The sequence below is a fragment of the Cyanistes caeruleus genome, chromosome 3 (genome assembly GCF_971803275.1).
Source record: "Cyanistes caeruleus chromosome 3, bCyaCae1.hap1.1, whole genome shotgun sequence".
NCBI lineage: Eukaryota > Metazoa > Chordata > Aves > Passeriformes > Paridae > Cyanistes > Cyanistes caeruleus.
The window spans coordinates 72,521,998-72,535,783 of record NC_141703.1 but is presented as its reverse complement, the minus strand read 5'-3'; the positions used below and the strand labels follow the sequence as shown (position 1 = coordinate 72,535,783).

Genomic DNA, 13,786 nt, shown 5'->3' with positions numbered 1-13,786 from the left:
CACAGGTCATTCAGCTGAAGTGCTCATTGGCTACCACGTGCTGCTTGGAATAGTGATAGGGACTTTAGCACAATAACTTAGAATATTTTCTTAGTCTTAAAATTTGTCACTGTGATGAAATTACATTAATGAGATAAGGCAATTGCCAGTTTAATGTTAACAGAGACAATAGTCTCCTAGATAATGTAGTTTATGTTACAGACCCAGACTTTACACTTGTTTTTTGATAAAGAAACAGGCAAAACATATCTAGTAATAACTGCTGCTCTGTTTCCAGAATCCCTTGATGCAAACAGCTTATTTAATATGATGCATTGTAATGCCAGTATCTGTGGTTTTCAGCAGGATTTAGAGTTTCGAACACTGAAATTCCACATGGGAATTTTACTTTTCCAGCATCTTCTTTTGATGAGCTGGTTGGCTGGCCTTAAAAAAAAAAAACAAAACTGAAAAAAACCAACCAAAAATTAAAAGGCCTAAAAGAATAAAGCTTAAATACAAGGTTTAGAAAAATTTAAACTCTAAACAATAAATCAAGCAAGTGCTTCAACAGGGTAATGCAGACCTATGTTCAAGAAGAACATGACAATGCTGTGGTTTTACTTCAAGCTCAGCATTCTTCCTTTCACAGCTGTGCAGTTGTATAAAGTCAATACAGGCAGCTTTTCAACCCTGTTTCTTTTAAGGTGTTTTCAGTGACAGACTGGCAGGTCCTCTGCTTTTCCTAAGGAGCCTAGAGAAACTTCTCTGAGTTTCTCTGGCAGGTACAGCAGATCCCTTTCTGGCAGAAGGTATTAGAAATGGTGCTTGTTCTTCCAGAGGGTACCTGTGAATCCTGAGACCGGGAATGGGTCTCAGCTGCCAGGTCTGCATGTGCCTTCCACCACCTGTGTGCCCAGGGCTGGGCAGTGGCCACTCCACATGTGGGTAAGTGCAGTGGAGAACTTCAGATTGGGGGCAAGCCTGAGGAGCACAGCATGGAGACCAGCCATCCAGATGGACCTGCCAGAGCTCTGGAAAGAAGCATGAACTGAGCTGGGGGCTGTGGCAGCTTGCCTGCTCAGAGAGGCTGAATAAGGCTGCAATGGAAGTGTTGGACAGTCACTGCTTGCCCAGGGACTGCAGACCTCTTGACCCTGCTTACACGTGTCCTTGGCTCACTGTCCACCTCTCCCTGGTTGTCTGAGACAGCAGTCTCATCATGATGCTCAGCTTTTGTCCCAGTGCAGTTCTGCTGCTCTGAATATGCTTTGCTCTGCCTGGACAGACAGGGTCCAGCTGTTGTTATGCTCTGCTGAATTTATAAATGCTTCATATTAAATTCACCTGCTCTTCTCCCTCAGGTATTGAGAAATTTTATTTGTTTCTGAGCCACATAAGAAGAAATAAAGGAAAACCTTGCGCTGCAATGGCTGGGGTATGAGCTGTGGCTGAGGAGGCAAGGTTTAGACAAACATTGTACCTTCTGTCTTTTTAGCAGGAGGCAAAATAGAATTTTCCACATTCACAGAGATGTAACGTGGTCTGACCACACACAGTACTAATGTCAATGGACACTGTGTCCCCTGTGGAGCACCCCAGGCACTCTGAGGCAGAGCACCTGCACCCCAGGACACCCCAGGAATAGAGGATTCTCTATCATCTCCCCTGCCGACAGGAGGAGACCTAAGAGACAGGCAGGAATGGAGGAAGGTCCCTGCTTGAGGTGGCAGGCAAATCCTCTTCCTCTCCTTCTCAGGTGTCCCTATGGAATAGTTATGAGGCTCTGTAAACCAGGGCTGAAAAATGATGAGGTACATGAAAGTTTGGGGGGTTACCTAGGGTTAGTCAGCAAGGTTTAAGAGATGTGATGGGAAGAGATGATGGCTCCATTTCTGAAAGAGACAACAGTGCCAAAGCAGAGCCATACCTACCCCTTAGCCTGTTTCTCCAACAAAAAAAATAAAACTCTATGTCCATGTTTAGAGCAGAGAGCACATGGGGTGTGGAGTAATCCAGCATGCTTGGACTGGACAAGGCTGTGACCTTGGGCCTTCACTTCAATAGGAAACTCCTTTCCCATTTCCCCCCAGAGCAATGTATCCTGCATTGGTCAGATTTTCTTTGGATGAACCTTTTTTCTTTTGGATGAACCTGGTGAAGATAAAGACTGACCACACCATGTACTGCTGCTCAGATGGATGACATCTCCATCCTTGGAGTCATTGAATGGTCAGCTGGCCATGGATGATGCCAGCTACACTCAGCTGTTGAAGGCCATCAAGGCAGCCTGAGACAGGGCTGGGTTCTCAAGCTTGGTTCATCCATCCATCCATCCATCCATCCATCCATCCATCCATCCATCCATCCATTCATCCATGGCTTCATGCAGAGCTGCCACAGAGCACTAAAATGTCACTTTTAAGGTAACTGCAGGATGTAGGTCAAGGTGTGCCAGAACAGGCTGACAGATTGGGAAAAGCCTGGGCCTAGTCCATCACCTGTTTCAAGGCCTCTCTTTGTAACGAGGTGTGAGCTGAGGAGGAAGAGAAAAGAATAAGAGGGGAGGATGAAAATTTTTATAATATATCAGATTTTACCCAAGAGGAAACTAAATTCTTCCAATCTCACCCTCGGCAGACAAGTTTGGTTTTACTAATACATCAAAACTTCCATTTTTTGCTCTGTAACACATTCCCAGCAAAACATAAAGCCATAAATCATAGAGCAGTGGGATGACTGATTTCCCTTAATGAAGGGAGACAGTAGGAGGAGAAGGTAAATCATACAGATGGCCTTGATCTGCAGCTACAAAAGTGATGTCCCAGCCTGTACACAGACAAAACGTAAAGCTTCCAGTTCTCTCTGCACCATTGCAGCTCAAACCTGTTATTTACTGCACTCCTATAATCACTGCTGCTCAAACATCCTGCTGATACACCGCAATTACTGCCAGTTCTTTTGCTCAGAGGAAACCTTTCTGTTCTGTGGAGGAGGAAAAAAATCTTACTGACATTCCTAGTGCTCACCAGTGTAGGTCCTTGTCCCAGAACTAATGGTCCTGGACGCAGGAATGAGAAGTCGTGGTCCCAAAGACCTGGTATCAGCAGCACCCATTTGTTTATATGAGCTGAGCAGGGGGTCACCAGAGCTCTGTCCACTGCAGCTGCTGCAGTGTCTCCAGCAGCAACTGGGAATGTGAGCCTCTGTCTGCAATCTCAGTTGTCATCTTCTCAACCCCTCAGGGGCCAACTGTCTGTGACCAAGCTCTGATACAATCCTTGAGGCTGTGTGTCTGTGGCTTGGGTTGCTGTGGCTATTAGGGTTACCAGAAAGCCTTGGGACATCTGCAGAAGAGAGCCAGGAAAAGCCACAAAGGTGACACCACAGGACAGCTGAGATGGCATCACTACCAGCTCAAAGGTTTGTGAGAAGAGCCCTACCACAGGAAGGTATAAAACCCTCAAGAAGCAAAAAGGGAGGTGAAACAAGGAAATTCAGCACCATGGAGGATGTGCCCAGGGGCTGCAGAGACCAGCCCTTCCCCTGAGGTGGTGGCTGTACAGCAGCAAAAGGGCTGGGTGCTCTGTGGGGGTTGGTAACTCCCTGTGTTCAGTGGGGCAGCTCGTGTTCACTACCAAACACAAGCTTTGTTCTGCACTGGTCTGTGCGACCTTGCACATGCAAACAGTGACCCCAGGGGAGGCTCATTTCTCTCTGGGGCTCCTGTGCTAAGCACCACAAACCAGGTACAAACAAGGCTGCTCCCAGGGAGGAGACAGACACAGCAAAGTTTAGGATCTGAGTCATGCAGTGTGAGCCCAGCCACAGCAGCTGGTGAACTGCATGGGTGAAAAGTGCTCCAGAGGAAGCAGAAGAAACATTTACAGTGCCAGGAGAGCTCTAAAGTCAGGACTTATTGAGGTTGTTGGCAATGGGCTTGGTGGAAAGTTAAAGCTACATTGACTACTAAAAAGGATAAAGGGAAGGCTTGGAGAGAAAATTGCAATTCTAGAAAAAGGAAAGATGGATTTTAAATAAGAGACTGAATTACTAAAGAATTGAGACAGAAACACACATGCTCTGTGGCAGAGGTCCTCATCCACACCAGTGTGGGAGCAAGCCCTGGCAAGATGTGATAGATGGCTTACAAGAGCTAATAAAGCAGATACTTGAAATCAGGATCCAGCTTGGCAACCAGCACCTGTGAGGACAATGGCAAGAGAGACTAAGCGGCATGGATCTGAAGCTTTGGTTTGCCAGAGGATGACTGAGTCTTTGGAATGGCTGTCCAGGCAGTGTTTGCAGCCCTCCAAGATTCCAGGGGGGATATTAATGCCTGGGCAAGGGAAGGGAGGTAGGTGGTCTGATCCCAGGCTGGCTCATGTGCAGCCCCCAGGTTCTTCTTTCCCCTCTGACCTCTCCTCAGCAAAGCTCTGAACCCCTGTCCCTCCTCACGTCCCCAGTCACAGCTGGCACAGAGCTGCTGCTGTAACAAGGGTATAAATGCAGGAACAGGTTTGACCCAGACTGCAGCCAGAGCCTGGCACAAGCCAGAGCTGTGTGGTGGCTGCCGGGACTGTGAGGATATTGCTGCACAGGAGTGGTGGGACTGCAAGAGCCCTGCGAATGGCTGGGAATGATCACAACCCCATTGCAGCAGTGTCAAACCTCATCCCAGTGTCAGCAGCACCGGGGGAAGAAGCTGGGGGAGAGCAGCAGGGCTCACTGCAGAGGACTGCAGAGGCACTGTTTCTCTCCCTAACACGGTGCAGGTGTTCAGTTTGAAGGCAGAGAAAGCTGGGCAAGGACCAGAGGGGGTGGTTTTAATCAAGAAAGCAGGTACTGAATACAAGAGCAGTTCTCATGCAGGAGGTGCCAAGACACCAATCTAACACTGAGGTTCAAAACTGAACCTGCAATGATGGATGAATTGGTACCAACTGCTAGGGCAATTACTGAACCCGTAAATCAACAGCATCTGACTCAGCTCTAGCTTAAGAGAAAAATCATTCTGGCAGAACAATTTTACCAGGCACAGATAGCTAGAAGACGTAAAGAGAAAGAATAAGGTCTGTGAAACAATCCAAGCAGCAGCAATGTCACTGATTTTTTTGCTCCAAAGAAAAGAAGGTTAATGGAGAAAAGCAGTATTTCAAAGTTGAGGCTAAGGCCAGAAATTTTGCAGAACATTGGAGATAGAAACAGAAGAGGGAATTTCAGCAGATCATGAAGCAGAGGACTTAAAGTGAAAACACAAATGCTGGCAGAAGGGTGAACTTTAGTGCCTTTTAAGAACAACAGCTCAAATTAATTAAATCACAAGAGCTGGAAAAGGAACAAACTGTAAAGCCTGACCCAAAAAAAAGACCAGATGCCTGTAAGGGTGCTTGCCTGTTCAAAATCTCCAGCTACTCCTGACCAGACCCATCCATACTTTATGGCAGGCAACCAGCAACTGAAGCACCGATCACAACAAATTGAATGCAAATAGTCCCCAGTGAGATATATCCTCAGTTCAAGCTTTTGAGAAAATATGATCACAGGGGCTGGAGAGCTCTGCTCTGGAGCTGGGGCATGTTCTGCCTCTCCTGAACTGGCCTGGGTGTCTGCAGGGCTGTTCCTTTCACATTTTCTCACTCCTCTCTCTGGCTGCAGTTGCACAGCATTTTTTTCCCTTCTTAAATATGTTATTCCAGAGGCAATTAAAAAAAAAAAAAAAAAGTGCCATTTCTGCCTCTGCACATGGTGTTTGCTTTGCCTCTATCCACCATAATCTCTTTTGTACACATATATGGGCATGTACCTTGGACACACAAGAAAAGTGGGTTATACACATCCTGCTGCAGCATGAAAAATCCAGTGAGCCAGTGTTCCTTTACACAGTAGTGGCTATAGTGGCAAATATTTTAGCAGGTCCACAATTTCCTATGTCTGGGAACTATCCATAGAAGTAATTTTAATCTGTCTCTTCATTCAGGAAGGGCTCAGAAGCCCTGAGATTATCCCTGGCTATCTCCATGCTGTCAATAAGCTGTTCACAGCCCCTCTCATCCTGCCAAAGGCTATCCTGTCCTAAGCCTGGTCTTGTGCTTTCTGCTTCAATATGATGTGTGAACCACCTCTTATATTGAAGGGCAGCTCTACCACTGATTAACAAAAATTAAATTATAACATTCAGCTCGCATTTATCCTGCTGTGATTGCTGGAGTGTTTCTAAATGGGCAAGTGTCCCTGTGTTCGTGTCATTTGGCTCTCATAATGCCGCAGGCTGAACAAGGGTATAAATATGCAAGAGCTGCTCCATTTTGCTGTTGCATGGATACTAAGCAGATGGATGGATGAACGAAACACTTTCTTAGAGAGCGACTGCCCTTGTCAATACAGACTGCACCCATCTGTCTCAGTTCTGCACCCAGTTTGGGGAAAAAGAAGGTGAACACCATATTTAAACACTACCACATTTTTCTGAGCAGAGTGATAGGATTAACAGCTTGGTGCTCTATTTCTCTTTCTGCAATGGCACATTCTGAGTCCCACTGGATGATGATCCCCTCTGGAGCACAGAAAGACTCTCTGTCCCCACTTGCCTCCCTCCTTCTGAAAAAAACGGGTACAGCCAACACATGTGCCCAAGTATTACCACAAACTACGCCTGCAGAGGAGTGTCTGGGCCGAGGCTGAACCATCCAGTCAACCAGTTAGGGTCCAGCAGACTCTTCCACTAGATGCTGAAGGCATTGTTGGCCCAGTCATTGACCACCCCTATTCAAGAAGAGGGGCCAGACCTTCCTCTAAACCCCTACTGCTCAAAGCAGCTGTTTACAAATGGCAGCAGAGACCAGGACTTGGTGCTCATAGCAGTGCCCTGCTGGTGAGGGACTGGAGGTGGTCTGGGTTGTGTTTTCCCACCACTGAACTGACTCACACTGACTCTCACAGCTGTGTGAGCAGCAGAACCAGGATGTCCCAGCATCCAGCATTTCTCTCTCAATCCCAGCCACCTGGGCTGGGTTCTCTGGTGTCTCTTAACACAGAACCTCCTTTTTTGCCTACATAAGAAACCAAGCTTCTTCAGCTAATTTCACTAAATATGTGCTGACATTTTGGATTACTTGGTTACCTGATATATCTACTTTCCTGTCCAGTGAGGTTGCAACTGAATCCAAAAGTACCTGTAGGAGAGCACAGAGGGAGAGCACGATGACCTGATCCCATAAACATCACTTCCAGAGAAAATTCAGCCAAGAAACAGTAGATAGTCCATTGATAGTCTAACCAAAATTAGTCATAGTCCTGGTGTGGATCCACTGGCCTTATATGCTACACCAATCCTCCTCTCACCTTCCCACGTTAAAAAGAAAAGTTGGGCAAAACCAGTACAACCCCAAAGGAAATGCATTCTGAGAAGACAGAAATTTGGCCAAGATAGATTGTGATTTTTTTCTAACTACAGATCCCATGATAATGGGTCTGTATGACCTGTCTGAGCAGGTCACTGCCCTGATGGAGTGATCAGGACAAGCATCCTGAGGGACTGAGGGAGTTCTGCCAGTGAGAACCAGAGTAGAGTGTGTTTCCATGGCCTGATCAGCTCCAGAATTCAGGTGCTGCCTCCCTGGGAATCAGCAGGAACTCAGGGCAGGTATCCAGCTCAGTTTCTGCTCAAAGCACATGTTTCATGACCTGGGTGTCTTAATCAGCACCCCCATCCCACAGATGTGACTGAGAAGGACTTAGTGAGGCATGTTCACATAACTGTGAAGCCCAAGCAAAGGAGTGAGTAGGCAGTTATCCTTCCACCAAGGACAAGCGCCTCTTTTGGGGTGTCGGGGGTGGGGAGGGAGGGAATTGACTTTTTTGTGAAGTTCTTACTTCCAATAAAAAATAATAATTAAAAAAAAAAAAAAAAAAGGAAAAAAAAAAAAAAAAAGAGAGAGAGAGAGATGGGCAATCACCAACCAGATGAAGTTCAAGAAGGGAAGGTGCTGGATTCTGCACCTGGGATGGGGCAGCCCTGGATGTACTGGGGGATGAGATGCAGGAGAGCAGCGCTGCACAAAGGGACCTGGGGGTCCTGGCTGGCAGAAGGTTGAACATGAGGCAGCAGTGCCCTGGCAGCCAGGAGGCCCAACCCTGTCCTGGGGGGCATCAGGCACAGCATCACAGCCGGGCAAGGGAGGGGATTGTCCTGCTCTGCTCTGGGCTGGGGCGGCCTCACCTCAGTGCAGGGAACAGTTCTGGGTGCCACATCACCAGTGACACCATCACTCCTTTGGTTTCTTCTCTTGCCTACATGCAAACATGCAAATTCCTTGCTCTTAACCTCCAGGCATTTGCCTACAGGCACTTACAGACCATTAGAGATTCAGGACTTACAGCTGTGGAATGAATGATAAGTTCAACTACACAGATGCTACTCCTCCTATGGAGAAAATGAGAAGTGCACCTGGGAGCTGGCTTGTCTGAAACCCACCAGCAAGAATAAAATCACTCCAAGGCAGGTAATTAATTATGGCTCATTCCCAAAGCAGGGCATCATTATCATATTCTAGAGTTACAGTTGTCCCTTAATCACCTTTTCTGCTGAAGATGTGGGGAATTTGTGTCCAATAAGCACTTTCAGTAACTATTTGTTTCAGTTTAAAGCAATAAATGCTCAAATCACTGGTACTGAGCTGTTTATGAACAGACAGGCACAAGAGACATTACTATAATAAATATTCAGCAGGTGTTTGTAGAATAGAAGTGTAAGTATGCAAAATTGCTCCATTTTATGGTTATATTAGAAGGCACAGGCAAGTGCAAATCCTTCTCTTTATATTGCTTCTGAGGGGATTTCTTTTTTAAAATTCAGTTGTTTTGTTTCTTCTCCAGTTTTCAGCTTGGCAGCTCACAGGGTATGCAGGACCTTGGCCCATGTGGCAACAGGTCCATCTCTGCCACTGGCACTGGGAACCAGGCACCAGCCTCACACCAGCTCCTTCCCGACTGCCTTTGTAGGGGCTGCTCTGCCCTGGGGAGCACACAGGGGCACATGGCACCCCAGAGAAAATCCAGCCACTGGGGATTGAGTAGAGCCAGCAGGGCTAGAAGTCTGGTGTGGTTCTACCTTGATACTTGGTGTGACTTCAAATTTGGGCATCTGCCATGCCCCACATCGCACACATCTCTGCAGAGATCATTAATGCTTCCTAAGCATTAATCTTGTGGAAGCTACTGAAGGCCAAATGAGCTTTTAGTGAGTAAGGAGTGCCACAGCCGTGTAACGCTGCAGACAGCCACAGACATGGGTTTCCTTTCCCTCTCCCAGACTCTTACGCCTTGGTTATGCAGAATAACCACAATGATTTCTTTTCCTGATGCCTCTATGAACTTGAGCATAGGCAGCTACTCCAAATCCTGCTGTGAAATGTGGGGGAAGTGGTAAATCCCATACCCACTGTGTGCACAGGGAAGGAGAGTGGGGCTGAGCAGGGCACCCTGGCCAGTGCAACATGGCCCAACCCTGTTTCAATCCTCTCTCATGTGCCTGCACTGATCACTGTTCAGTCACTGCACCCTCAAATAGTCATGGGTAACCCCGAACCCCAGGGAACAAAATCTCTGGCAAGACCACATTTTCAGCAAGCAGGGGAGACAAACAATGTCACCTGCACTTTGACCTTTCAAGTTCATTGATCTCAAAAATTAACTAACCCTTTCCTCTACTTATTGCTTGTGCTAATAGAAGGCACTAACTAACCTTGCAGGTTTTTTTCATAAATTCAAGTATTACTCACTGTAAGTGTTCCTGGAACATGCATTTGCTGTCTTTTCAGAAATTTCTGCATCTTCTCGCTTGTATGGAGTAACACCACTGCTATAAACTCTGCAGAGCCAGGAAATAGCCATTGTGTCCTTCTCCCTCAAAATTAAAACGGTTTCATTTCTGTCCCATGTGGGGCCAGTTTTGTGATCAGAAAATATGCTTTTCTATTTCTTAAAACTTACTTTCAAGAATGCAGTCACTGTTCAAAGCCCTAATTTGACAGCTGTACCCTGCAGTATAGTCTTTATTTTCCAAAGCTGTCAGAAAATGTCTGTAATTCCAAGGAAAGGAGATGACCCCCAGTAACACTTGGAATGTGCCCATGCTAGACAGTTTTATGAGGCTAACACCAGTAATACGGTTGCCAAAAGACATACATCATCAAAGGAGAATTCTGTTTTAAAATGCAGACACAGAGCAAAATTAGAATCACAAAATAATTTAGACCTCGGTGCACCTCTGCTGGTCATGTAGTCCAGTGTCTACTCAAAGCAAAGACAACTTCAAAATAACATTAGGTGGTTCAGGACTTTCCAAGTTCGCTTTTTTTTTCAGTGAGTAATTTTTGTCTCTCCTACCCTTTGGCCCTGAAATTCCACATCTTGCCTAACACCTCTGCAGGAACAAGAGCACCGCACAGATCTGTGGACTTCAGCACTCTCCCTCCCCTCCATCTGCTCTATCTGCATTGGCACATCTCAACAATTTCCCTCTCCCTCTCCTCTCTCCCTAGGGAGAGCTCACGAACCGGACGGAAGCACACAGTGAAACTGCGGCCAGCAGTACTCACAGGGCCCGCTAGACGGCGCCGTCCTAAAGGCATAAACCCCTCGGTGCTCGGCTCCAGCTGTGCATGTTTTCTGGAAGATGCCCTGGGCGTGCCCAGGGAGCGGGGCTGTGCCCGGCGCCGCAGGAGCTCTTGGCTCCGGGAGGAATCGCTGCTCACCCCAGCCCCACCCGTGAGACCCGTCGGGTCACAGGCAGCTCTGCAGGAATGTCCCGGCAGGCCCGGGGGTCCCATCCGGGATGGGACTCGGTGCCCCAGCCCGAGCCCAATGGATGCAGCCAGACGCGTGTCCTTGCAGAGTGACAAGTCAGAACAACAAAAAAGTCACACCAGAGTGACAAGTCACACCAGATAAGCAAAATTTCCAAGGAAGTGCTGGTGTATTTCCTCACCCGATGCACCAGCATGCCATGGCCAGGAGCACAATCACTCCCAAAGCTGGCAGAGCACAAACCCCTTGGAGGCTGCAGAGCTCAGCCCTGTCTGCAGTCCAGCCCTCGACCCAGAGGACGCCAGTATCAGCAATCCCAGGAAATACCCAACTTTTCCACCTGCTACGCACCTCCTGTTGTCTTACCCCTTGACTAGTGAAATGAAGGGCTCTCCCTCCCCACAGAGGGCCAGGCTCCAGGGTAAGGAAGGGGTTTCACATCATCCTGACAGCATCTCAGAGCTGCAATCACATGAAACTTGGTTATCAAAGCAGTTATCACTTCCTGCCAGGTATTTCCCACTTTGTACCAAATAAGCAAGCTGAGATGTACCACAACCCTGCCCAAATTAAGGCTCTCTGTTCCCTGAACCTGACTGTGTGGAGGGGCTGTGTTTTCTGGGATGTACCACATCTCCTTTCCAATGGCAGGTGGCTGTGCCAGTGCCACAAGGCATCCCTAGAGATGTGCTGCCCTAGGAAGGTGTCATGTAGGCAGAGAGCATACCTGAGGAGGAAAACACAAGGGTTAGTCACCCAAATTGCTACTCCCATGGGGCACAGGTAATTTCTAGACCCTCAGAAGAGGCGCCAGCATCACTGAAATCTGAAGTGAAATCTGAAGCAGGAATTAGGGAGTAATTCCCAAGAAAATGCTGCAGTTTACTCATTGGATTATGTCTTTTTGCTCGTATTTGTCACTCTAAGAAAATAGGTACTGTTCACAGAAAGCGTCATCAAGTTACATTACATTTGTATGCTTTTATGTGATGTGAAGGTCCTGTCTTGCATTTTCCAGCCACACAATTCACAGAAAAAACTGCTATGCTCTGTATGCTCTATGGTCCACCATCCCAGCTGGAGTGACTTACCCTCTTGTCCAAAACTCCTAGCTGTTTGTTTGCTTGTTTTTACCATGGCGCAAGGAGACAGAGGCGGAAACACAATTACCCAATGAGTTTGAACACAGGGTTCAATCTCAACATCAGATCTTCACAGTATCATCATTTTCAAGAGAAAACCCCTTTTGAGTCTCTTCCACTCCAGATTAAACGTCACCTCATGTCTAAGGAGGAGCCAGCACAGACCACAGCTTTTTCTCAGAGAAGGTACAGCCATCCAACATGCTTCCCAGATGGGAGATCAACAAGACTGTTTCCTGACTTCAGCCAAAATGTTCTTCTTGCTTTCCCACTGTTTCTCTCAAATTTTCCTTAGTCTAGGAAAAGATACTCCAAACTTCTCTGTGAACCAAGCCTACAGGAAATGGCACAGCAGGACACACAGCTCTCAAGGCAGAGGAAGAAGAAAACCTTTTAGCTCAGCTGAGGAGCTATCAGTTCACATCCCCTTGGGCAGATGATTCAAAGTGAACTCAGGCCTTACCTAGAAGAGCTCAGAGACTGTAAATAGGAGACCACCTCATCATCAGCCCAAAACTTCTTTTCAGGGAAACCATTTTGCAAATTGGGTCATACTCACTGGTGATAGCCTGGTGATGACCAACGCTGTGCTGCTGCAAATGAAGCATTCACCAAAAACAGTTCACCCGGTGCTACTGACAGGTCCAAATGGAAGATCAGAGCCTGAGGCTTTGTCTAAAATGAAAACTTTCTGTAATTTAATGGAATTCAATTAACAAAACAAATTAATTAAAACAGTGCAAATGCCTGAGCAGGCTATCTAAATCTGCTGTGCCTTAAGGCTTATTTACAAACAGTTTTGTGCTGCATTGACCATTCCTGTATAGCTTCTTTATATCAGTGTAACTCATCTGTGGAGAGACCTCATTATATCACACCAGGGGATGCCCTGATTTAGCTAGAGCCATTTCCAAACTGAGTTAGTGAAAACAATACAAGCATTGTGCGTGTGAATTCAAACAACTACCCAATTGATTTAAGATAAACTGGGTTTCAATAAAGTTAAGCTGTCCCTACAATATTGTGTTAGGCGTAAATCACTGCGTATGCTTTCACCTTCTCCAGAGGAGAAACAAATGGTCTCATTAGTAAGTGAGACAGTAGGACAAGACGTTTGTTAGCTCTAAGCTGCCGTGAGCAGGCTCTGAACGCAACCGATGCGTTAGCTGAAGATGAGTGTCATCAGCACAGCGTGCTCGGGCACAAATGTACTGCAAACACTGCCAGTCCTGCATGGCTCCTGATTTTAAATCATCCACATACTAGAACCACTTGCAGTTTGTAGCTGAGAGGCATTATCGTCAAGCAGCAGCACCTCTTATCTTTCCTCCTCTGGGGCAGTGCTCCACCATCACATGCTAATAGCCATAATCCACTTTTCATCCAGCAAAATGAGGTAGCAAGATTAATGCAGAATCTTGTCTGCTTTAATGTACTCAGCTTCTCTCAGCACAGCCACAACCTAAATGTGCCTGAGTGGTTTTGGCAAGGGAGCTATGAGATTGTCTTCTTCACCGTCACATGACATCACATTTCCCAGGGAGATGTGCCTACAGTGAAGGGCTGCATAGCTGTCTTGCTCCTGCAGAAACTGGGAACTACATAAAAGCAGTGTTTGTGAAACGGTTTCTTGGCTTCTCTTGACTTAATGTGAGTACCAGAGATCAGGCCTTTTCTCCTGACTGTCACCAGCCCTCCCTATGGTCCTAACCCTTTCTGTGACTTGGCTCCTCTTCTGCCTCTGTCTCTGCTGTATGTGAAAGTCACAAATGTTTTGGGACAGGAGCCAACACTTCATCCTAAGAAGTTTTCAAGGCTCAACTGGATGAAGCCCTGAGCAGCCTGGTCTGATCTCA

The 13,786-nt window shown here is 46.9% G+C and overlaps 1 long non-coding RNA gene across 1 annotated transcript; it reads left to right on the top strand.

Annotated features, from left to right (window-relative positions):
* The first annotated feature begins 8,325 nt into the window (after positions 1-8,325).
* On the top strand, positions 8,326-12,949 carry LOC147654245 (uncharacterized). The gene is made up of 2 exons (XR_015284779.1): positions 8,326-8,483; positions 10,524-12,949. It is a non-coding gene; the product is annotated as an uncharacterized LOC147654245 (long non-coding RNA).
* The last annotated feature ends 837 nt before the right edge of the window (positions 12,950-13,786 follow it).